This window comes from Oncorhynchus mykiss, chromosome 9, assembly GCF_057628025.1.
Source record: "Oncorhynchus mykiss isolate SJ-2025 chromosome 9, ASM5762802v1, whole genome shotgun sequence".
Classification (NCBI taxonomy): domain Eukaryota; kingdom Metazoa; phylum Chordata; class Actinopteri; order Salmoniformes; family Salmonidae; genus Oncorhynchus; species Oncorhynchus mykiss.
This window is the reverse complement of record NC_143030.1, coordinates 34,706,085-34,730,251: the sequence shown is the minus strand read 5'-3', so window position 1 is coordinate 34,730,251 and position 24,167 is coordinate 34,706,085. Positions and strand designations below refer to the sequence as shown.

General features: G+C 39.9%; 1 long non-coding RNA gene across 1 annotated transcript in view; it reads right to left on the bottom strand.

The window, feature by feature from the left end:
* Nucleotides 1-11,013: 11,013 nt before the first annotated feature.
* The window catches only part of LOC149980888 (uncharacterized), a 180,359-nt gene continuing 167,205 nt past the window's right edge, over nucleotides 11,014-24,167 (bottom strand). Inside the window, exon 3 of the long non-coding RNA XR_016483203.1 lies at nucleotides 11,014-11,450. This is a non-coding gene — a long non-coding RNA (uncharacterized LOC149980888). The remainder of the gene's footprint in view (nucleotides 11,451-24,167) is intronic.

Here is a 24,167-nt window from a genome sequence, read left to right as displayed (position 1 = left end):
ACATATATATATATATATATATACATCAACTATGACAGACAAAATGAGAAAAAAAATCCAGAAAATCACATTGTATGATTTTTTATGAATTTATTTGCAAATTATGGTGTAAAATAAGTATTTTGTCAGATGAGACTAAAATTAAGCTTTTTGGCCATCAAGGAAACCGCTGGCACAAACCTAACACCTCTCATCACCCTGAGAACACCATCCCACAGTGAAGCATGGTGGTGGCAGCATCATTCTTTGGGGATTGTTTTCATCGGCAGGGACTGGGAAACTGGTCAGAATTGAAGGAATGATGGATGGTGCTAAATACATGGAAGTCCTTAAGGGAAACCTTTTTCAGTCTTCCAGAGATTTGAGACTGGGACGGAGGTTCACCTTCCAGCAGGACAATGTCCCTAAGCATACTGCTAAAGCAACACTTGAGTTTTTTAAGTGGAAACATTTAAATGTCTTGGAATGTCTTGGAATGGCCAGGTCAAAGCCCAAACCTCAATCCAATTGAGAATCTGTGGCATGACTTAAAGATTGCTGTACACCAGCAGAACCCATCCAACTTGAAGGAGCTGGAGCAGTTTTCAATTAATAATGGGCGAAACTCCCAGTGGCTAGATGTGCCAGGGTTACAGAGACATATCCCAAAAGACATGCAGTTGTAATTGCTGCAAAAGGTGGCTCTACAAAGTATTGACTTTGGGGCGGGTGAATAGTTATGCACGCGCAAGTTTTCTGGATATTTGTCTTATTTAACAATAAAAATATTTTGCATCTTCAAAGTGATTCTGTAAATCAAGTTCTGTAAATCATATGATTTAAAAAAAATGTTGTATCATCATCTTTAAAATGAACAAGACAAAACAAACATTCAGATAGGATGATGGGGACAATTTCAGTGAAAACATAAAAGAGGGCAACAGTACTGGTGCAAAGTTACAGAATGATAACTTCCAAAATGAGTGTGCTACATGACATTTATCATGAAGTCACCCAGGTGTCCCACACAAGTAGCCCAAATGTACCCAAGTGGCCAAATTGGTGAAGTTATACATTTTGAATGGCATAACTATATACAAAATACCAAAATGGTATTCTAACACACCCCCCCAAAAAATGGAGAAAAAAACATGAAAAAAAATGAATAAATACATTTACAAAATAACACTTTCAATATTTGGAAGACCCTCAGTCCTCTACACAATATTATGTTGCTGATGCCAGGTGCCATAGCACATCCATGCTTGCAGAAATACATTTGGGCAGATGAACACCACTTGTGGCAGGAGCTGGATGAACCAGCTTCATTGGGGGATGGACACCTTGGCACTGGGGGCTCCCATTCGGAGTCAGTGTCACTGTGAAAGAAAATGTTCAGTTAGAATAGTTTCACATATGAGCCCTGGATCAACAGGTATAATAAACAGATATATATAGAGTACAGGGAACTTAAGGTTGAATATATTATTATAGACCTGCTAGATCTACTGTCTCATTTATAATATGACATTTCAGCATGATCTACTGTCTCTATTATATTACAACAGACGAGCTGTATCTACTGTCTCCATTTTACTTTGGCCATTGTTGTGGGCCTGCCCTCCCCTCAACATCCTCAAATAGGCTATTTCATTTCACAAATAATATTTCATATTATTAATTTCAAACAATGGCATTAGCATGAGAAGAACTTACCAGTCCAAAACAATGTCCTCTCCTTTCAATAAATATTCCTCCATTTGGGAATTTCTAAATTAATCGTCCTCGATCAATTTCTTCTAAAATTGTGTGTACATCTGTATATCTAGACTTAGATTTAGCTTTCCCTGACTTAGTCGCCATACTGATTGTAATATAAACAGCTGAATATCCGCTTTACCAAAACAATGCTGTGCGCAACATGCGTTGCTCCTTCCGGTATGAAACTTCAATGGCGAATGACCCTCTTTACGCTGGAGTTTACATGGGCTGGTCTTCCAACACATAAACATTACATTTTGTCGTTTACCTCAGCTCATTGGCTATCTACCCAGCTAGATTTCAAGACGATCAGTGGTCATTGGGTTAAAATACAGTCAATCAACGAAACAGCGGGCAAATCATTGGTGCACAATGATGTCATTACTTGTTGTCTTCGAATTGGTTTCTTTCAGTCAATACGTCCCACGTAATGACCCATCACGTTTGAAAAGTCACGTTTTGGAAAAGTCACATTTTGTGTGTGTATTTACCTCTAGTGTGTCGTCGAAAATGGAATGAGATGGAATTCACGACACAAGCGGTTCATAAAATGTTTCGTGTTAGGCTATAAAAATGTATTTGATCAAACAAAAGACCATTCATTGTGTAACAACGAGCATTGGGATTGCAAACAGAGGAAGATCGTCAAAGGTAAACAATTTATTTTATTGCAGTTTGTGATTTTGTTACGCATGTGCTGGTTGAAATAGTTGTTTTTTATGGGGCTCTATCCTCAGATAATCGTATCGTATTCTTTCGCAGTAAATCCTTTTTTAAATCTGACAACGCAGTTGGATTAGCAAGATTCTAGTTTTTCGAAACATGTGAGACACTTGTATTTTCATGAATGTTTAATATGACTATTTATGTAGAAATCACCGTATGTTGTAAAATTTCATCCCGAGAGGTTAAAGCATCTCTGCTCTAAAGCAAAATTTGAGTATTGAGATGACAACTCTGGTGCCATGATAATGCTATAAATGTATAGTGAAATTCTCCCTGAAATCTAAATGTAAGTAAAACAATACATTTGTACCTAAAATACATGTATTCAAATTGTTAACAACATTAATAACATCATTGAGAATAGAAGTAACAGATATGTAACCGAGAGCATCATTACAACACTAATCTAATACCTATATTGTGTGTCTGTGTAAGGTGTGCTGAGAGACAGACAAAAAGGGAGAGGGAGATTGGGATTAAAAATCCCAGAGTAAAAATTGGGATTGGGTACCATCCTAGATCTTTGCACAGGGGCATCTTTACTCGGGGTAAGGGGTTTTAGAAGTCGTGAAATGCACAATGAGACAGTTTGGGTAGGAGAGCATCCAGGAGAGAGAAGTCAGAGCAGCATCAGGTGTTCCTCAGGGGGCCCTGTAACAATCCTCCTCAGTTCTCATTTGTTATCGCTTCTCAACCTTAACTATGACAAGCACATAAAATGAATTAATATACTGAGACAGAGCACCAGGGCTGTTACTCAGCGGGTAAAAAGACAGGTGACTAGGGACATACAGTATCAAGCAGGTGTTTTGTGTGAATGTTTACTTACCCCACTAGAGGTCTTCAATCAAATTTAGTGAGCGGGGCAATGAAGGGCTTGAGAACAGCTGCCTTCCTCTGGGCCACCTTGCCATGTACTGTGTCCCATCTTCAGGGTTCATCAACTCAAATATAGTTTATGAAATCAATTGAGGCATTGAACAAATAGAAATAGATACACCTAACTCAAACACTTGCTAATTAATAAAACATACACAATACCACAGAATATTTTACATTTAATTTTCTTTCTGTTCTACCAAATGTTTGTATACTAACAGGAACTGGAATTTGCCGGATCAGGCAATGTTTTTCCACTCCTCAACTGTCCAAATCGCTTGCCCACTGGAGCCTCTTCTTCTTGTTTTTAGCTGATAGAAGTGGAACCGGGTGTGGTTGTCTGCTGCAATAGCCCATCCGTGACAAGGGCCAACGAGTTGTGCGTTCCGAGATGCCGTTCTGTACATCACTGTTATACTGAGCCGTTTTTTGCCTGTTAGCTTGCCCTATTCTTGACATTTTCCTTCCATCGTTCTCATCAACAAGCTGTTTTCGCACACAGGACTGGCGCTGACTGGATGTTTTTACTTTGTCGCAGCATTCTCGGTAAACCATAGACACTTCGTGGATAAAAATCCCAGGATGCCGGCCGTTTCTGAGATAATGGAACCGACGCGCCTGGCACCGATGATCATACCATGCTCAAAGTCACTTAGGTCATTAGTTTTTCCCATTTAGACGTTGAATCGAATCCCTGTCTGCCTGCTTAATATAGCAAGTCACAGCCCTGTAACTCATTGTCTGTAGGTGCTAACCATTTTCTTGAATGGGGTGTTGTACCTAATAAACTACTGAGTGTATGTTGCACAGCTGAGAGCCAAGTGAACTGAATCACACAGGGTTGAGGAGGTCACTGTGTTTCGGTGTTGTTGCCATTCATGCTCTCCCCACTGACTAGTAAACTATATCATGGTGACATCTAGATGGGTAATAATATTAGTTATGTCTTGTGTACACTGCCAACCTATTTGAAATATAACATTACTAGCTAACTCCGGCGACACTGTGATAGGCTACAGCGGACCACTGAGCCTTAGGTCGGCATGCACCTCGATACAACACCGGTGCACTGGTCATTCCCATCGGCTTTAGTGTTTCGCAAGTAGGTCCCACGAATGGTTTATGTGTAAAATGCGGCCCGTCAATGCTGTTAAAAGGGAAATTACACCAACATTCATTACCGGTAGGTACTGTAACACAGCAGGAAGACAAAATACCCTTATCACCTTCATTATCATCTTAAATTGTGTTCATTTACCTTAAATTACTTTTTGTTGATTCCCGGTGATTTGGAGGGACAAACGGGGAAATTAGCTCAAAGGGATTCAAACTCTCTCTCTTTCTCTCGCTTGATAACATTGGTCTGAATATTCAGTATTGCACACAGTTGCTTGCCCTTGTAGACCATTTTCCCCTTCATCTTATTTATTTTGAGAGAGGCTCATATACCGGCGAGGTGCACCTAGGAACCTCTGTGCATTTCTAAATGGCCAATTTTATAGCCACGATCCCCATTCTGTATGGCAATTAGCTAGTCAGAGGAGAACAATGAACATGTAGTTGATATGCAGAGAGGCAGGCAAAGTTAATGGACTTTTAAAATTCACACCGTGCGCCAAATTCATTTATTAATATTGTCCCAGTCACACGGAGCTTTGTCTAATGTGGAGTTTTTATTCTAAAGGTCAACCCTGAAATGTCAGCAGACCGACTGTAAATCGGATACACCTTTATACCCCGCCATATTGTAAAGCTTCATTGATCACTCCCTCACTGAAAAGAGAAGTTCGAAATTTGAGATTTAGTTGAGAAGTACACTCTTTTTACCAAAAGGTTCTTAAAGGGTTCTTTGAGGGCTCTTACATTGGGTGAAAGGGTTTGACCTAGAACAAAAACAGATCTCTTTGATCTACAGTGACAGACACAGAACCCTTTATGGTTCTAGGTAGTGACCTTTTTCTAGGAGTGAAGCACAGAGAAGAAGCCTCCATATGAGGAAAGAATGAATACACATATTACATTGATGGTTGATGTGTGTAAAACATGGTGCATTCATCGGTTAGCTTTTATGGTATGTATGATGTATCACGTGGCTGGTGAATCACATGATTGACAGAGGGAATCTGCTTGGGCTGCTTCTGTAAGCTAGCCTCGTTGGACCCAGAGTTTGAGGGGGAAGTAGAGGATGGAAGCTCATACTACATACTAGTAAATCCATAGGAAGAGCCTAAGGCAAAAAACGGTTAGCTCCAACATTATCAGACTGGGGGAACATAAAGTAATGCCAGAGGCATATCTGAATGCTGTAAATCAAATATTAATTTATTATACAAACTGAAACACACCAACATGTTGAACATAGATTAAGTCTACGGGCTACACTGTAAAACACACAGACAGATGGAAGATATATCCAATATGGTGGAAAGTTGAACTGGAAATAATCTTATTCAGTATCAACTGTGGTGAGTGACAAAAAGTGATGAAGGACAACAATATCTATGGCTGCTGTTTTATGGGCTCCTAACCAACTGTGCTATTTTGTGGGTTCTTTTCACATTATTTGTAACTTATTTTGTTAATAATGTTGCTGCTATTGTCTCTTATGACCGAAAACAGATTCTGGATATCAGAACAGCGATTACGCACCTCGAACTGGACGAAGATTTTATACTGTTATATATACTGTTTCCCCGAGACCGGGCCCAATCCCTGTCGTTCGGGGTACCTTGTGAGAATTTGTCGGTGAGTAGGTAACACGCCTCTTCCATCCGTTCTATTGGCCAACGTGCAATCACTGGAGAATTAACTGGATGAGCTCCGTTCGAGACTATCCTACCAACAGGACATTAAAAATGAACATCTTACGTTTCACAGAGTCGTTGCTGAACTATGACACGGATAATATACAGTTGGCTGAGTTTTCCGTGCATTTTCAGGACAGAACAGCTAGGTCTGGTAAGATGAGGGGGGGGGGGGGGGGGGGGAGTATTTGTCAATAACAGCTGATGCGCAATGTCTAATATGAAGTCTTGAGGTATTGCTCGCCTGAGGTAGAGTACCTCAAGATAAGCTGTAGACCGCACTATCTACCAAGAGAGTTTTCATCTATATTTTTGATAGCCGTCCATTTACCACCATAAACTGATGTTGGCACTAAGACTGCACTCAGCGAGCTGTAAAAGACGATAAGCAAAACAAGAAAATTCTTATCCTGAAGCTCCTAGTGGCCGGGGACTTTAATGCAAGCAAACCTAAATCCATTTTCTATCATTTCTACCAGCATGCCACGTGCAACCAGAGAAAAAACAACTCTAAACCAGTTTTACTCCACACAGAGACAAGCACAAAGCTCTTTCCCTCCCTCCATTTGGCAAATCTGACCATAAATCTCCTGATTTCTTCTTACTAGCAAAAACTAAAGCAGGAACTACCAGTGAATCGCTCAATAAGGAAGTGGCCAGATGACAAGGATGCAACAGTGTTGTTTAGCTGGCACAGGCCGGAATATGTTCTAGGATATATCCAATGGTATTGAGAAGTATACAGCCTCAGTCATTTTCTTCATTAATAAATTAAGAATGTGAAATGTCAGAATAATAGTAGAGAGAATTATTTATTTCAGCTTTTATTTCTTTCATCAAATTCCCAGTGGGTCAGAAGTTTACTTAAACTTTAAACTTTAAATAGTTGAATTTCGGATAGCCTTCACAAGCTTCCCACAGTAAATTGGATGAATTTAGGCCCATTCCTCCTGACAGAAATGGCATAACTGAGTCAGGTTTGTAAGCCTCTTTGCTCGCACGCGCTTTTTCAGTGCAGTTGCAAAATGTAGTCTGGCTTTTTTATGGTGGTTTTGGAGCAGTGGCTTCTTCCTTGCTGAGCGGCCTTTCAGGTTATGTCGTTAGAGGACTCGTTTTACTGTGGCTATAGATACTTTTGTACCTGTTTCTTGCAGCATCTTCACAAGGTCCTTTGCTGTTGTTCTGTGTTCTGGGATTGATTTGCACTTTCGCACCAGAGTATGTTCAACTCTAGGAAGCAGAATGTGTCTCCTTCCTGAGCGGTATGGCGGCTCCGTGGTCCCATAATGTTTATACTTGGGTACTATTATTTGTACAGATGAACGTGGTAACTTCAGGCGTTTGGAAATTTCTCCCAAGGATGAACCAGACTTGTGGAGGTTTACAACCAACAAAATCTGAGATCTTGGCTGATTTCTTTTGATTTTTCCATGATGTCTAGGAAAGAGGCACTGATTTTGAAGGTAGGCATTGAAATACATCCACAGGTACACCTACAATTGACTCAAATTATGTCAATCAGCCTAGTTAGCCTATCAGAAGCTTCTAAATCCATGACATAATTTTCTGGAATTTTCCAAGCTGTTTAACCTCTCTGGGATATGTGGAATGCGTCGCACCTGGCCAAGCGCCAGGGAAAATGCAGAGCGCCAAATTCAAATAAATGACTATAAAAATCTAACTTTCATTAAATCACACATGCAAGATAACACATTAAAGCTACCATTGTTGTGAATCCAGCCAAAATGTCAGATTTCAAAAATGCTTTTCGGCAAAAGCAAACGATGCTATTATCTGAGGATAGCACCTCTGTAAACAAAGAGAGAAAAACATATTTCAACCCTGCAGGCATTACACAAAAGGCAGAAATAAAAATATAATTCATGCCTTACCTTTGACGAGCTGCTTTTGTTGGCACTCCAATATGTCCCATAAACATCACAAATGGTCCTTTTGTTCGATTAATTCCGTCTATATATATTACGAAATGTCAATTTATTTGGCGTGTTTGAACCAGAAAAACACTGGTTCCAACCTGCGCAACATGACTACAAAGTATCTCAAAAGTTACCTGTAAACTTTGCCAAAACATTTCAAACTACTTTTGTAATACAACTTTAGGTATTTTTTAAGTAAACAATCAATACAATTGAAGACGGGATGATCTGTGTTAAATATAGGAGGAAAACAAACTGTAGCTAGCTTTCTGGTCACGCGCCTCTATCTAACAGTACGCTTCAAGTGACCCTCGTTCAAGATGGTCGTACTTCTTCATTTACACAAAGGAAAAACCTCAACCAATTTCTAAAGACTGGTGACATCCAGTGGAAGGAACTGAAAGAAGGTCCCTTAGACATCTGGATTCCCAATGAAAATACATTGAAAAGAGAGTGACCTCAAAAAAAATCTGAATGGTTTGTCCTCTTATGTTCTGTTATTTTCATATGGCTGCAGGGGCAGTTTTGAGTAGCTTGGATGAAAAGGTGCCCATTGTAAACGGCCAGCTCCTCAGTCTCAGTTGCTAATATATGCATATTATTATTAGTATTGGATAGAAAACACTCTAAAGTATCCAAAAAGGTCAAAATATTGTCTGTGAGTAGAACAGAACTGATATTGCAGGCGAATCCCTGAGGAAAATCAAAACAGGAAGTGGCTTCTATTTTGAAAACTCAATGTTCCATAGCCTCCCTTTGCTGCATTTAAAGGGATATGAACCAGATTCATTTTCCTATTGCTTCTTCAAGGTGTCAACAGTCTTCAGACATAGTTTCAGGATTTTATTTTGAAACATCAGCCAGAACAATAACTTAGCATCAAGTGGTCACATGAGTTTTGCTTGCGCAACAGAATTTGTACAGCCATTGTTTTCCCCTCTCCTACTGTGAAAGACATTTGCGGTTTATATATTATTGATTATTTATTTTAAAACAACCTGAGGATTGATTATAAAAATCGTTTGACATGTTTCTGTGGACATTATGGAAACGTTTTGGAATTTGTCTGCGCTGTCATGACCGCTCTTTCCTGTGGATTTCTGAACATAACGCACCAAACAAACGGAGGTATTTTGGATATAAAAATCATCTTCATAAACAAACGCAACATTTGTTGTGTAACTGGGAGTCTCGTTAGTGAAAACATCTGATGATCATCAAAGGTAAACTATTAATTTAATTGCTTTTCATCACCGAGCTACCTGATGCTAAGTGTACTTAATGTTTTGTCGAGCGATCGATAAACTTACACAAACGCTTGGATTGCTTTTGCTGTAAAGCATCATTTCAAAATCTGACAGGTGGATTAACAAAAGTCTAAGCTATGTTTTCCTATATTGCACTCGTGATTTCATGAATAAATATTTATAGTAAAATGTATTGTATGTAGCGCTATGCTATTCAGCAGTTGTTGATGACACTCATCCCGATAGGGGGATTGCAGCCATAACTGTAACGAATTTCCTCCTCTTTGCCTGAAGAAGTGTAGCAAGAATCGGACCAATACGCAGAGTGGTAAGTGTCCATATTTTAATAGAAAAGACTGAACATGACACAAATACAAAATAACCAAGTGAAACGGAAACAAAACAGTCCCGTGTGGCACAAACACTGACACAGGAAACACTCACCCACAAAATACCCAAAGAATATGGCTGCCTAAATATGGTTCCCAAATCAGAGACAACGATAAACACCTGCCTCTAATTGAGAACCAGTCTAGGCAACCATAGACCTACATAAACACCTAGATGGAAACAACCCCTTAAATCTACAAAAAACCCTAGAAAGTCCAAGCACCCTATATGAGACAAAAACACACATATCACCCATGTCACACCCTGACCTAACTAAAATAATAAAGAAAACAAAAGAATACTAAGGTCAGGGCGTGACAATAACAAGTTATACTCACAGACATGATTAAAAAAGTTTTAGTCTATCCAAATCTACTATTAATATGCATATACTCTATTCTGGGGATGAGTAGCAGGCAGTTGAATTTGGGCATGAATTTAATCCGGACGTGAAAATACTGCCCCCTATCACCAAGAAGTTAAAGGCACAGTCAATTTAGTGTATGTAAAGTTCTGACCCACTGGAATTGTGATAAAGTGAATTATAAATGAAATAATCTGTCTGTAAACAATTGTTGGAAAATGTCTTAGATGTCCATAGTAGATGTCAAATCAAATCAAATGTATTTGTCACATACACATGGTTATACATACACCCCCCTACTTTTTTCAATTTCCACCCTGAAAACATACCCAAATCTAACCGCCTGTAGCTCAGGCACAGAACCAAGGATATGCATATTCTTGGTACCATTTGAAAGAAACCACTCTGAAGTTTGTGTAAATGTGAATTGAATGTAGGAGAATATAACACAATAGATCTGGTTTAGATAATACAATGACAAAAACCATACGTTTTTTATTTTTATTTTTGTATCATCATCTTTAAAATGAACAAGATAAAACAAACATTCAGATATGATGATGCGGACAATTTCAGTGAAAAACATAAGAGGGCAACAGTACTTGTGCAAAGTTTCAGAATGATAACTTCCAAAATGAGTGTGCTACATGATATTTATCATGAAGTCACCCAGGTGTCCCACACAAGTAGCCCAAATGTACCCAAGTGGCCAAATTGGTTGAAGTTATACATTTTGAAACAAATAACTATATACAAAATACCAAAATGGTATTCTAACACACCCCCCCAAAAAATGGAGAAAAAAATATGGAAGAAAAAAATATAGACATTTACAAAATAACATGGGTAACTATTTACACACATTCAATATTTGGAAGTCCCTCAGTCCTCTATCAAATCAAATGTATTCATATAGCCCTTCATACATCAGCTAATATCTCAAAGTGCTGTACAGAAACCCAGCCTAAAACCCCAAACAGCTAGCAATGCAGGTGTAGAAGCACGGTGGCTAGGAAAAACTCCCTAGAAAGGCCAAAACCTAGGAAGAAACCTAGAGAGGAACCAGGCTATGAGGGGTGGCCAGTCCTCTTCTGGCTGTACCGGGTGGAGATTATAACAGAACATGGCCGAGATTTTCAAACTTTCATAGATGACCAGCAGGGTCAAATAATAATAATCACAGTAGTTGTAGAGCATGCAACAGGACAGCACCTCAAGAGTAAATATGAACAGTGTAGGGTTCCACAGCCACAGGCAGAACAGTTGAAACTGGAACAGCAGCAAGGCCAGGTGGATTGGGGACAGCAAGGAGTCATCATGCCAGGTAGTCCTGACGCATGGTCCTAGGGCTCAGGTCCTCCTCCTCCGAGAGAGAATTAGAGAGAGCATACTTAAAATCACACAGGACACCGGATAAGACAGAAGAAGTACTCCAGATATAACAAACTGACCCTAGCCCCCCGACACATAAACTACTGGAGGCTGAGACAGAAAGGGTCAGGAGACTCTGTGACCTCATCTGATGAGAGCCCCGGACAGGGCCAAACAGAAAGGATATAACCCCACCCATTTTGCCAAAGCCCTACACAATATTGTGCTGCTGCTGCCGGGAGCCATAGCAGTCTCTTTCTGCTGTAAAGCAGAGGGTCACCAAGCATGTGGGGCAGGTGATGGGGGACTTAATTTTGCAAAGAACACAGCGACGCCTCCATGCTGTACCCTTTTGGCCCTGAGGCACATCCATTTCTGCAGAAATAAATTTAGTCAGATGAACACCACTTGTGGCAAGAGATGGAAGGAACCAGCTTCAGTGGGGGATGGAAACCTTGGCCCTGGGGGCTGCCATTCGGAGTCAGTGTCACTGTGAAAGAAAATGTTCAGTTAGAATAGTTTCACATATGAGCCCTGTATCAACAGGTATAATAAACAGATATATAGAGAGAGTACAGGGAACATAATAAGGTTGAATATATTATTATGACCTGCTAGATCTACTGTCTATTTTATATTATGACATTTCAGCTTGATCTACTGTCTCTATTATATTATGACAGACCAGCTAGATCTACTGTCTTTATTATATTACAACAGACCAGCTGTATCTACTGTCTCCATTTTACTTTGGCCATTGTTGTGGGCCTGCCCTCATTTGGGGGTGGGGTGGGGTGGCAGACACACGCATCTCACATTTCATGACATTACATGTTTATATATTGCTTCTAAAATTAAAAGAAAATCACAAATAATAGTTGATATTATTAATTTCAAACAAGGGCATTACCATGATAAGAACTTACCAGTCCAAAACGATGTCCTCTCCCGTTCAAAAAATATTCCTCCACAATCGCTAAATGAATCGTCCTACAACAATCTCTGTCTCACTTTCCCAATCAATGTATTCTAAAATTGTGTGTACATCTGTATATCTAGACTTAGATTTAGCTTTCCCTGACGTAGTCGCCAAAATGATTGATATATAAAACAGCTGAATCTGCGCGTTTACCAAACAATGCAGTGCGTAATATGTGTTTCTCCTTCCGGTATGAAACTTCAATAGCGAATGACTCTCTTTACGCTGGAGCTTACTACATGGGTTGGTCTTACAACACATAAACATGACCTATTGCCGTTTACCTCAGCTCATTGGCTATCTACCCAGCTAGATTTCAAGACGATCAGTGGTCATTGGGCTAAAAGACAGTCAATCAACGAAATCATTGGTACACAATGATGTCATGACTTGTTGTCTTCAAATCGGTTTCTTTCAGTCAATACTTCCCGCGAAATGGCCCATCAGGTTTGATTGTGTTACAAACAAACCAGTTGATTGCAGTGAAACCAAACATGACTGGAAAAGTCACGTTCTGTGTGGGTTATTTACCTGGAATGTGTTGTCGAAAATGGAATGAGACGGAATTCACGACACAAGCGGTTCACAAAATGTTTTGTATTAGGCTATAAAAATGGATTTTATCAAACAAAATATCATTCATTGTGTAACAATGAGCATTGGAATTGCAAACAAACTATTTATTTTAATGCAGTTTACAATTATGTTACGCCTGTGCTGGTTGAAATAGTTGATTTTTATGGGGCTCTATGCTCAGATAATCGCATTGTATTCTTTCGCAGTAATCCCTTTTTTAAATCTGACAACGCAGTTGGATTAGCAAGATTCTAGGCTTTCGATACATGTGAGACACTTGTATTTTCATGAATGTTTAATATGACTATTTATGTAGCAATCACCGTATGTTGTGGAATTTCAGCCCGCTAGCTGGTTCCGTGCTCAGAGGGGTTAATTAAAATCACAGTGATCACAAAACATCTTATTTTATGTGTTATAGCCGATAGGCTATAAACCCCTGGGGAAGTTGTGGAATTCAAATAAATCCAGATAGGAAGAGGCCAACTTCAGGCTTACTTGATGAATTTGCAAGGCATGCAAGACAACACATTGCGAAATGCAGATTACCAAAACATATGGCCAAGCTTCTGCCGCTCTCACCCTCCCGCAGGCCTGCCTGCATGCTCTGTTTTTCTATGCTAATGATGCAAGTGTGTGTTCAGACCTCGGTCTGGTTCATGTACAATAGCCTAGCCTATGCATGGCACCGATGTCTTCGAGGGTGGCAGGTAGGCTGGCAGGTAGGAGCGTTGGCACACTAACTGAAATTCTGCTAGATCTAATCCTTGAGCTGATTTGGTAAAAAGCTGTTGTTCTATCCCGGAGCAAGGCAGTTAACCCACTGTTCCCCGGGCTCCGATGATGTGGATGTCGATTAAGGCAGACCACCAACTCTCTGATTCAGAGAGGGTTAAATGCGGAAGACAAATTTCAGTTGAATGCATTCTGTTACAACTGAATAGTGCGTGGGAATACCCCTTTCAGGCCGGTCTTACGAGCACATGGTAACATATCCTTAGTTTTTTGCCTCATATAAAAATACAGTAGGCCTTGCTTTTCAGACATATTGAAAGCGCCACAATTGCTTGTCTACAATGTGTTACCAATTAAATAAAAAACATTATTTTGATAAATGTATTCATCGGCTACTATTTCATCCCTCAACAAAAATATAGGCCTTATTCCTACACATCTATGGTTGCTAGACAAGACGCCTGGCCGCCCATTTTATCTGTTAGGTTGCCAGCGACGTGACCCAGTCTTGAAGTATTTTTGTTCTATATCTATGGACGCGACCCAGACGTTTGTTCTAGAATGTTCCATTGTCATGCTGGCTGGCAAAACACTTATTCACACAGTCACGTAAAACTGTGCAGCATTTTGTTTGACCTGTTTGCTATTGACATTTCTTTGTATATATCCATAAAATCAGTTTTAGCTCTATGACGTCCACACGCGTCTTGGGACTCGCCTAAAGACGGTACAGCCGATCTGTCAACTTCTGTCTGTAGCGTCTGAACAGTTTGGGCTACACACTAATATGACCCCTCTCACGAACACGTGAGGTTGTTTTGCTCTAGGATGCCCACAGGCCTCACAAGACTTGTCTGATGGTCCGCCGATACCAGTTGAAAAAATATCATGGAACTACAGGATATATTGAGACTGTCTAGTGTTAAAAATAAGGTGTTGAATACAAAAAAGAATCACACATGTTTCCTGATCTTTCTTTTGGGGGGGACTATCTGTTGTTCCATGAAGTGAATCTGTTATTCAATACATTTGTATGTGGTAATACTGTAGCAGGAAGGCCAACAACAAAAAAGTTTAATAAAATATGTTTTTCATATTTACATTTTTATACTTCATGGGGTCTTGAAATGCCAAATCAAATAGCAAAATGATCCTTGGTATGACCTTCTTAAAACAATTCCATATAGCTCAGTAGATCCCCTCTCCCGGCTTAGGCAGGGATTAGACTTTAATAGGTTAGACGTGAAGCACAATTCTTCATTTGTAACATCCCTAGTCTACATAAGCTTCTAGATTAATTCCAATGACATTCCCTGAAAACTTTGGGCAAACCATTTGCATTCAAGTTTTGGCATAATTAAACTATGGATTGACAGGATAAAATGTAGATCAAAATAATGTAAAAATGCATATCAGGTTTGAGCTTTCTAAATGCTTTACTGTTACAGAATCTCAGATGCACTTTATGTACCCATCAATTTACTCCATAATAAGTAGAAAAGTGCTGTTTGTCCCCCTTCCCCAATACTCTTCCACCTTCCACTCTCTCATCTCTCCATTTCCTCCATCTCATCTCTAGCTTTAATGAAATCACCCCAGGACATGCCCAGTCAGTCCCATAAATAAAAGGGCTGCACACGAACGCGCACACACGCAAACCCATCTCTGTTTGTTCTTTATTCACTAGATATGTGTATGACATGCATGGTGATGGCAGAGTTGGGAAATTTTTATCCAATACTGATATCCTAGTAGTGGCTTAGAGAATATTTCAATTACATTCGTGTTGAGGCGTGACACATAGAGAGAAATGAATGGTTAACTTGTTATGGCTGGGGGCAGTATTGAGTAGCTTGGATGAATAAGGTGCCCCGAGTAAACTGCCTGCTACTCAGGCCCAGTTGCTAATATATGCATATTATTAGTAGATTTGGATAGAAAACACTCTGAAGATTCTAACTGTTTGAATGATGTTTGTGAGTATGACAGAACTCATATGGCAGGCAAAAACCTGAGAAAAAATTCAAACAGGAAGTGGGAAATCTGAGGTTTGTAGTTTTTGAACTCACCCCTATTGAATACACAGTGGTATATGGGTTATTTTGCACTTCCTAAGGCTTCCACTAGATATCAACTGTCTTTAGGACGTTGTTTCAGGCTGCTCCTGAGAAGGGGGAGCGGATGGGAGCTCTTTGACTAAGGGGTCTGCCTGCAGCCTCGTTCTCAGTCACGCGCTTTCACATGAGAGGTATCTCTCGTTCCATTTCTTTTCTACAGACAACGGAATTCTCCGGTTGAAACATTATTGAACATTTATGATAAAAACATCCTAAAGATTGATTCTATACTTAGTTTGACAAGTTTCTTCGACCTGTTAACTTTTTAAACTTTTCATCCGACTGGACCAGAACGCGCTTTTGGATTTGTTTACCAAACACCCTAACTTGATGTTGGCATTGTCATGTCAGGATGGTGAAGGGGGGGCCGTTAGACACATTTGGATATATCTACAGTGCCTTGCGAAAGTATTCGGCCCCCTTGAACTTTGCGACCTTTTGCCACATTTCAGGCTTCAAACATAAAGATATAAAACTGTATTTTTTGTGAAGAATCAACAACAAGTGGGACACAATCATGAAGTGGAATGACATTTATTGGATATTTCAAACTTTTTTAACAAATCAAAAACTGAAAAATTGGGCGTGCAAAATTATTCAGCCCCTTTACTTTCAGTGCAGCAAACTCTCTCCAGAAGTTCAGTGAGGATCTCTGAATTATCCAATGTTGACCTAAATGACTAATGATGATAAATACAATCCACCTGTGTGTAATCAAGTCTCCGTATAAATGCACCTGCACTGTGATAGTCTCAGAGGTCCGTTAAAAGCGCAGAGAGCATCATGAAGAACAAGGAACACACCAGGCAGGTCCGAGATACTGTTGTGAAGAAGTTTAAAGCCGGATTTGGATACAAAAAGATTTCCCAAGCTTTAAACATCCCAAGGAGCACTGTGCAAGCGATAATATTGAAATGGAAGGATTATCAGACCACTGCAAATCTACCAAGACCTGGCCGTCCCTCTAAACTTTCAGCTCATACAAGGAGAAGACTGATCAGAGATGCAGCCAAGAGGCCCATGATCACTCTGGATGAACTGCAGAGATCTACAGCTGAGGTGGGAGACTCTGTCCATAGGACAACAATCAGTTGTATATTGCACAAATCTGGCCTTTATGGAAGAGTGGCAAGAAGAAAGCCATTTCTTAAAGATATCCATAAAAAGTGTCGTTTAAAGTTTGCCACAAGCCACCTGGGAGACACACCAAACATGTGAAAGAAGGTGCTCTGGTCAGATGAAACCAAAATTGAACTTTTTGGCAACAATGCAAAACGTTATGTTTGGCGTAAAAGCAACACAGCTGAACACACCATCCCCACTGTCAAACATGGTGGTGGCAGCATCATGGTTTGGGCCTGCTTTTCTTCAGCAGGGACAGGGAAGATGGTTAAAATTGATGGGAAGATGGATGGAGCCAAATACAGGACCATTCTGGAAGAAAACCTGATGGAGTCTGCAAAAGACCTGAGACTGGGACGGAGATTTGTCTTCGAACAAGACAATGATCCAAAACATAAAGCCAAATCTACAATGGAATGGTTCAAAAATAAACATATCCAGGTGTTAGAATGGCCAAGTCAAAGTCCAGACCTGAATCCAATCGAGAATCTGTGGAAAGAACTGAAAACTGCTGTTCACAAATGCTCTCCATCCAACCTCACTGAGCTCGAGCTGTTTTGCAAGGAGGAATGGGAAAAAACTTCAGTCTCTCGATGTGCAAAACTGATAGAGACATACCCCAAGCGACTTACAGCTGTAATCGCAGCAAAAGGTGGTGCTACAAAGTATTAACTTAAGGGGGCTGAATAATTTTGCACGCCCAATTTTTCTGTTTTTGATTTGTTAAAAATCGTTCCACTTCATGATTGTGTCCCACTTGTTGTTGATTCTTCACAAAAAAATACAGTTTTATATCTTTATGTTTGAAGCCTGAAATGTGGCAAAAGGTCGCAAAGTTCAAGGGGGCCGAATACTTTCGCAAGGCACTGTATATATCTTTAGAGTTTAAGTTGGGAGATAGTAACTTGTTAAACAACTTTTCCCATGGTTCCCCAAATTTGTAATGAATTCATTGTTGCATGATTGATTATAATCGAGTAACAATTACACATAGTTAGTTGATCAAATAAATAATAGTTCAGATTAATGATAGTCACGTCACGACAAAATAATAAGCTACAGATAAACCAAAATAACCTGGTGTATATTGCACTTAAACTCCCCCCGTACTCATCTTGAGGCCAAGCATTTTAATCAGCTAGGCTGGCCATCAGTAGAGAAAAAGGTATTTATAATTTAACTTGGTCCTGTCCAAGGAATTTTGACTCATAAATGTGTCCCCAGGGCATTCATAAAAACTGAACTTGACGTGAGAATGTCCACCTAAACTTTAGACCATTCATACGCACATTTTCTAGTGGTTGAAATATGGTATTGTAAGCAGGCAAGAAAGTATTTTGTGCAAATGGGGGATATCATGACATGCTTATTCATAAAAACATAATAACAAGATGCAGCCATTTGCCGTTAGTGAGAATAGCGAAAAGCTATGTGTTTTATTTTTTGAGTAATTAGACAAACGAATCTATTCCTATTTATTTTATTTTCCTAACTATTGCAGAATAAATTCCTTACCTTTTCTGGCCGTGATGGGTAAGTATCTCAAAGTAGCCATACAACAAATGACCATGCACATCTTTCATTTAGTTGGGACTTGTAGCCTAATAAATAAAAAGGCTATGAATTTCAAGTTTTGCTGTATGCAGTCCCATAGGAAACCGGTCTATAGCCTACATTTGAATTTAACAGATGAACATGCAGACAGTTGATCTTTTACTTTGAAGTATGTATGCTACTACTGTTTGTAACCTACTGTGATAAAACATTTAAAAATGAGTAGACCCAATACAATGTTTCAGAATTTAAGGCTAGTCCAGCATATTAGGTTGGGGGGACAGTCGATACAAAACATTGTTGAATTCAAATGTTCTGCTGAAAAGGTCAACAACAATTTGTAATTGTTTTCTCTTTCAGGAACTGTTACAGTCCTTTGCCAAATACAGCATAAGTTAAATTAAAACAATTTTAACATTCTGCCAAAACAGTAAAGAGAGTGGTAGTGTACGTAAAATATTTGACAGTATCGGTATATGCTACAGTATTGCTGTGCGATAGGAGCACAACATCAGAGCCTATAACCTGGCAGGAATATAATCACAATAATCTTGATAAACAAAATATTGAACATCAAGTTGTCTTTTGTACAGTATATAAGTGTGGGCATCTTTGAAATTGTTTCAAATATACAATCAATCAAGTGTTTGGCACTCGGTATAGGCAGCATGTATGTTTAGTTAAAAAAAAAAGATGAAATCATTCTGCCCATACCTCTACAGAATTGTGAGCCATTGTTCTTTTTTTTTTACAAACTGCAGTGGACTAATTAATTGTAAATCAAATAACGGCTGTTATTGTCACCATAAAAGATGAATGAAGGGTATTTTCCTGTTCGCTCCCGCGTGCAGTTTTACAACAGGTCTGATTTACTGTATAATAGGAAACACATGCGCCAAGTTTATAAATATCAATGTTCTTAGACTTACATATTATTTTCAGAAATGGTGCATGCAGATATTTAGTGTGAAAGTTATGCAACGGTTATAAATGATGCCCCAGGTACCTATCAAATTATCAAAATAGTTTGTGACAAAACCATCGGTGGGGTTAAAAATGAGATGGAAACACATTGAACTTCTATTTTATTCTGATATGATATTCTGATATGAAAACTGCAAAAAGTTCAAAAGTGCAAAAGTGCTTTAATGTGCACTATGTCATCACACAGCTTTTTATCCGCAACAAGTCAGTTTGCATATATTCTTTATGCAGTTTTGAGAATATACACATGAAAATCTGTCGCCAATTGGAAAGGTAGCTACAGAGACACATTAAGGTGCCCCCATCCTCCTGTGTCCACCACACAGTGGGTATGATCAGAGCTGATTATGGTGACCCTCAACTATGGCATACAGTTGAGTGTGTGGAACGATGAGGGTATACAACACGTCCATCACTGTTTGTTTGGCCCAATCAAAAACGTTCCCTGTGCTTCTCTGGGCTAATGAAATCACCTGTATAAGAAAATAATATTTGTATCTGTTTGTGTTATCTATAATACCATTAAGTAATTATACCCTCTTGAATGTTGAAATGTAGTAAGGCTAAGAAAACAGCATGCCATTGTTTTCTGAAGTCCATCTTCAATCAGACTCAAACACTATTTTCCCATTTTCATAGGAAGCTGATTTTGCCCTTACAGCACATAATGAAAAAAACTAAATGTTTATTGACAGCTATTTGATTGGACCAAATACTCAATGCCTTCCATATTAACTGACTAACACTGTCTAATTACTATGATGCATTGATAATGAGCTATTGAGCGCTGTGATTGGTCAGTCTGTTTTGCACAAGGACAGTATGTCAGTTATCATAGGGGGAAGACACGCGCACACATACACACAGAGAGAGACACCCAAGCCTACACACACAGACACGCAGGAACACACACACACATTCTCTCACTCTTTCTCTCTCTCTGGAGAGTCCCACCAGACAGAAAATCTATGTATCTTTAATGAGTAAATGTTAGAGTCAATTCTAAATTAGGCTTTTGCCGTGTTGATAACATAATTTAGGCCAAGTAATGCTGGAATGGGAGGATGGCTATAGTATTTCAGAATTATCACAAAATCTTTTTCATAAATACATTATGCCATTGCTTTCAGAATAAGGCATCAAATACCTCCAGTTCGAAAGTACATATATAATCACTATCTGTGTGCTTGGGATATGGGAGAACTAGAGAGAGAGAGAGAGAAATTCATACAGAGCACTCAGAAAGTATTCAGACCCCTTCACTTTTTCCACATTTTGTTAAGTTACAGCCTTATCCTAAAATGGATTAAAAAACCAATTTCCTCATCAAATGTGGCGGGAAGAATCAGAATTAGTTAGGTAACAGAGATAATTATGTCTTATCTGCATAATATGCTTATATAATTGAACAGTTTAACTCTTGTTATTAGAATGTATCCCTTCGGACTCTGGTGTTGGCAGTTGGGCTTCCTCCCTGAGGAGACAAGATCTGAGACAAGATGTGTGGGGTAGTGTCTGGAACCATTGAATGTCATCTCTGATGTTGCACCTACAGTTGAAGTCGGAAGTAGCTAGAATCAAGAGAAAATCACTTGTTTAATAAAAGCATACACTCTTAGTTAAAAAAAGGGGTTCTCTTATAGAACCTTTTGGTCAATTCAAAATGTACCTGCTACTCTAAATCAAAAAACAACTGCCATTCTATTATGACAACGTAACTGACAACGTAAATTGGTGGAACCAACTTGCAAGTAGCCTACCAATAAGCATGTTATTTTTCAACATAGCTAAGCAAAGATGAGTATTTTATTCAAATAAATAAAGCCAAAGTAATATCTACAGGCTAGATTAATAAAGTAAACATTATTAGAGCATGTTTGTAAACTTTAATCCAGTTTATGTTAGCTAATTTAGCTAGCTAAACAGAAAAAAAGAGGCTACTGTCCTTTAATTTAACACTTTACAAGCTAGCCAGACAATTTCAAATAAACAGTATTTCCGTGTGGAGTCAATTGAGGGACTATATTTCATGACACTATTAGAAGACTGTAAAATCATGCTAATTTCTAAAGATGAAGTCATATTTTTGCTAATTTTTGCTTGTGTTTCTTGGCCCAAGCAAGTCTACTCTGGAACCAGTCAGGCAACAACACATACTGTAATGGTGGTAGGGATCCCAGAGGCTAAAGAGTTGGACCTGTGGCAGAAGATGGACCTGTGGTTGAAAAGGTGGCATGGTTTGAATCCCGGGCCGTGTGCTGGAAAAAAGCATTCACTCTCACAACTGGATGGCCGCTTGGTTCACATCCTCAAAATATTTTCCTACTGTTGGGACCTTGAGCAAGGCCCTTAATCCCACAAAATGCTCTCCATCCAGGGGCACTGCAGTTTGAACCTGTGCTCCTCTCAAATGTATGTGTGAGGTCTGCTGTGTGGGGGATTGAGAACAGATCAGAAGTTACGTTTTTGTTGTTCGCTGTAACTAATTAACAAAGTTGTATTGTATTGTAAAGAAGTCAGCCATCGTTGCCGTGGCCCTCATTCAAACAGAGATGCCACCCTGGCCACCAGTGCACACTTCCAAACAACATATGACAATGACAATTAGTAAAACATAAAAATAAAAAGATACTGATAGTCTTTGGTCCATCATTTAACTGTTTATTAAATTAAATTCTTAGCCTAAAATGTTACTATTTAATAGTAATAGACATAATTTATAAATGCATCATGAAACAATTTTGGTTCAGGGAAGAACCTCTTGGGTTCTGATCAAAAAAAGGGTTATAAATATAACTTTTACGGGTTTCATATATGAAACAAGTGGTAAAACCTTTTTCTACTGAACCTTTTTACTAAGACTGCAAGTTTCTGTAGCTTTGCACAAATTATAGTATAGAGCCAAACCTACCGAGTTGATTTATGATTTCTAGAATGTTTTAATTATATGACTGGACTTTGCTGGGGTTTTTTTTTGCAATTCCTTTCGTGTTAAATATTAGCCACTATCGGGAGCCACCGTCAGTTATACCCACATACATTTTTTAACTGTCTCTTTAGTGTAAGTTTCCTTACATTTTGCATCATTCCATTACAAAGTTAGTTTACCTTTCTTTCATGTGATTCTTCCTGAGGATCACTAGCAATAGTGGATCATATTAGGCTAACATATTACAGATTGTGTTCTAATTTGGGACATGTAGCCTATTTAAATCACAATGGAATGCAGACCATTCATAGCAGTTTAAACTTTGAGCATGGTGCACGGTTCACAAAGACTGGAACATTGTCATCACAGTTCCATGATTAGCAACGATTATTAAGGTAGTTTTATAGAGTTAGTGTTCAACCCATATTGTATACTTTTTGCATTTTCCAATACTTCATGGATTGAACAATTGAATATAGCAACTTCCAGGATGAATCAAACCACTGTATTTTTGACTCAACAATATACACTGTGTGTGTGTGTGTGTGTGTGATGGTTTTCTTGCAGTGAAGGAGAGTCGGACCAAAATGCAGCAATAATTTTCATACATGTTAAATAATGAAGAAAAGCGAACAATACAAAAACAACAAACGGAACGTGAAAACCAATACAGCCTATCTGGTGACAACAGAGACAGGAACATTCACCCACGAAACACTCAAAGAATATGGCTGCCTAAATATGGTTCCCAATCAGAGACAACGATAATCACCTGCCTCTGATTGAGAACCAATTCAGACAGCCATAGACTTTGCTAGAGAACCCCACTAAACCACAATCCCAATACCTACGACAACCCCAAGACAAAACACACCACATAAATAAACCCGGCTCTGGCTGCTCCATGCAGACTGGCGGCTCTGGCTGCTCCATGCAGACTGGCGGCTCTGGCTGCTCCATGCAGACTGGCGGCTCTGGCTGCTCCATGCAGACTGGCGGCTCTGGCTGCTCCATGCAGACCGGCAGCTCTGGCTGCTCCATGCAGACTGGCAGCTCTGGCAGCTCCATGCAGACTGGCAGTTCTGGCTGCTCCATGCAGACTGGCAGCTCTGGCAGCTCCTTGCAGACTGGCAGATCCTGGCTGACTGGCGGATCCTGGCTGAATAGCGGATCCTGGCTGACTGGCGGATCCTGGCTGACTGGCGGATCTGGAAGATTCTGGCTGACTGGCGGATCCTGGCTGAATGGCGGATCTGGAAGATTCTGGCTGCTCCATGCAGACTGGCGGCTCTGGCTGCTCCATGCAGACTGGCGGCTCTGGCTGCTCCATGCAGACTGGCGGCTCTGGCTGCTCCATGCAGACTGGCGGCTCTGGCTGCTCCATGCAGACTGGCGGCTCTGGCTGCTCCATGCAGACTGGCGGCTCTGGCTGCTCCATGCAGACTGGCAGCTCTGGCTGCTCCATGCAGACTGGCAGCTCTGGCTGCTCCATGCAAACTGGCAGCTCTGGCTGCTCCATGCAAACTGGCAGCTCTGGCAGCTCCATGCAGACTGGCAGTTCTGGCTGCTCCATGCAGACTGCCAGCTCTGGCAGCTCCTTGCAGACTGGCAGCTCCTTGCAGACTGGCAGCTCCTTGCAGACTGGCAGCTCCTTGCAGACTGGCAGCTCTGGCTGCGCTGAACAGGCAGGAGACTCCGGCAGCGCTGTAGAGG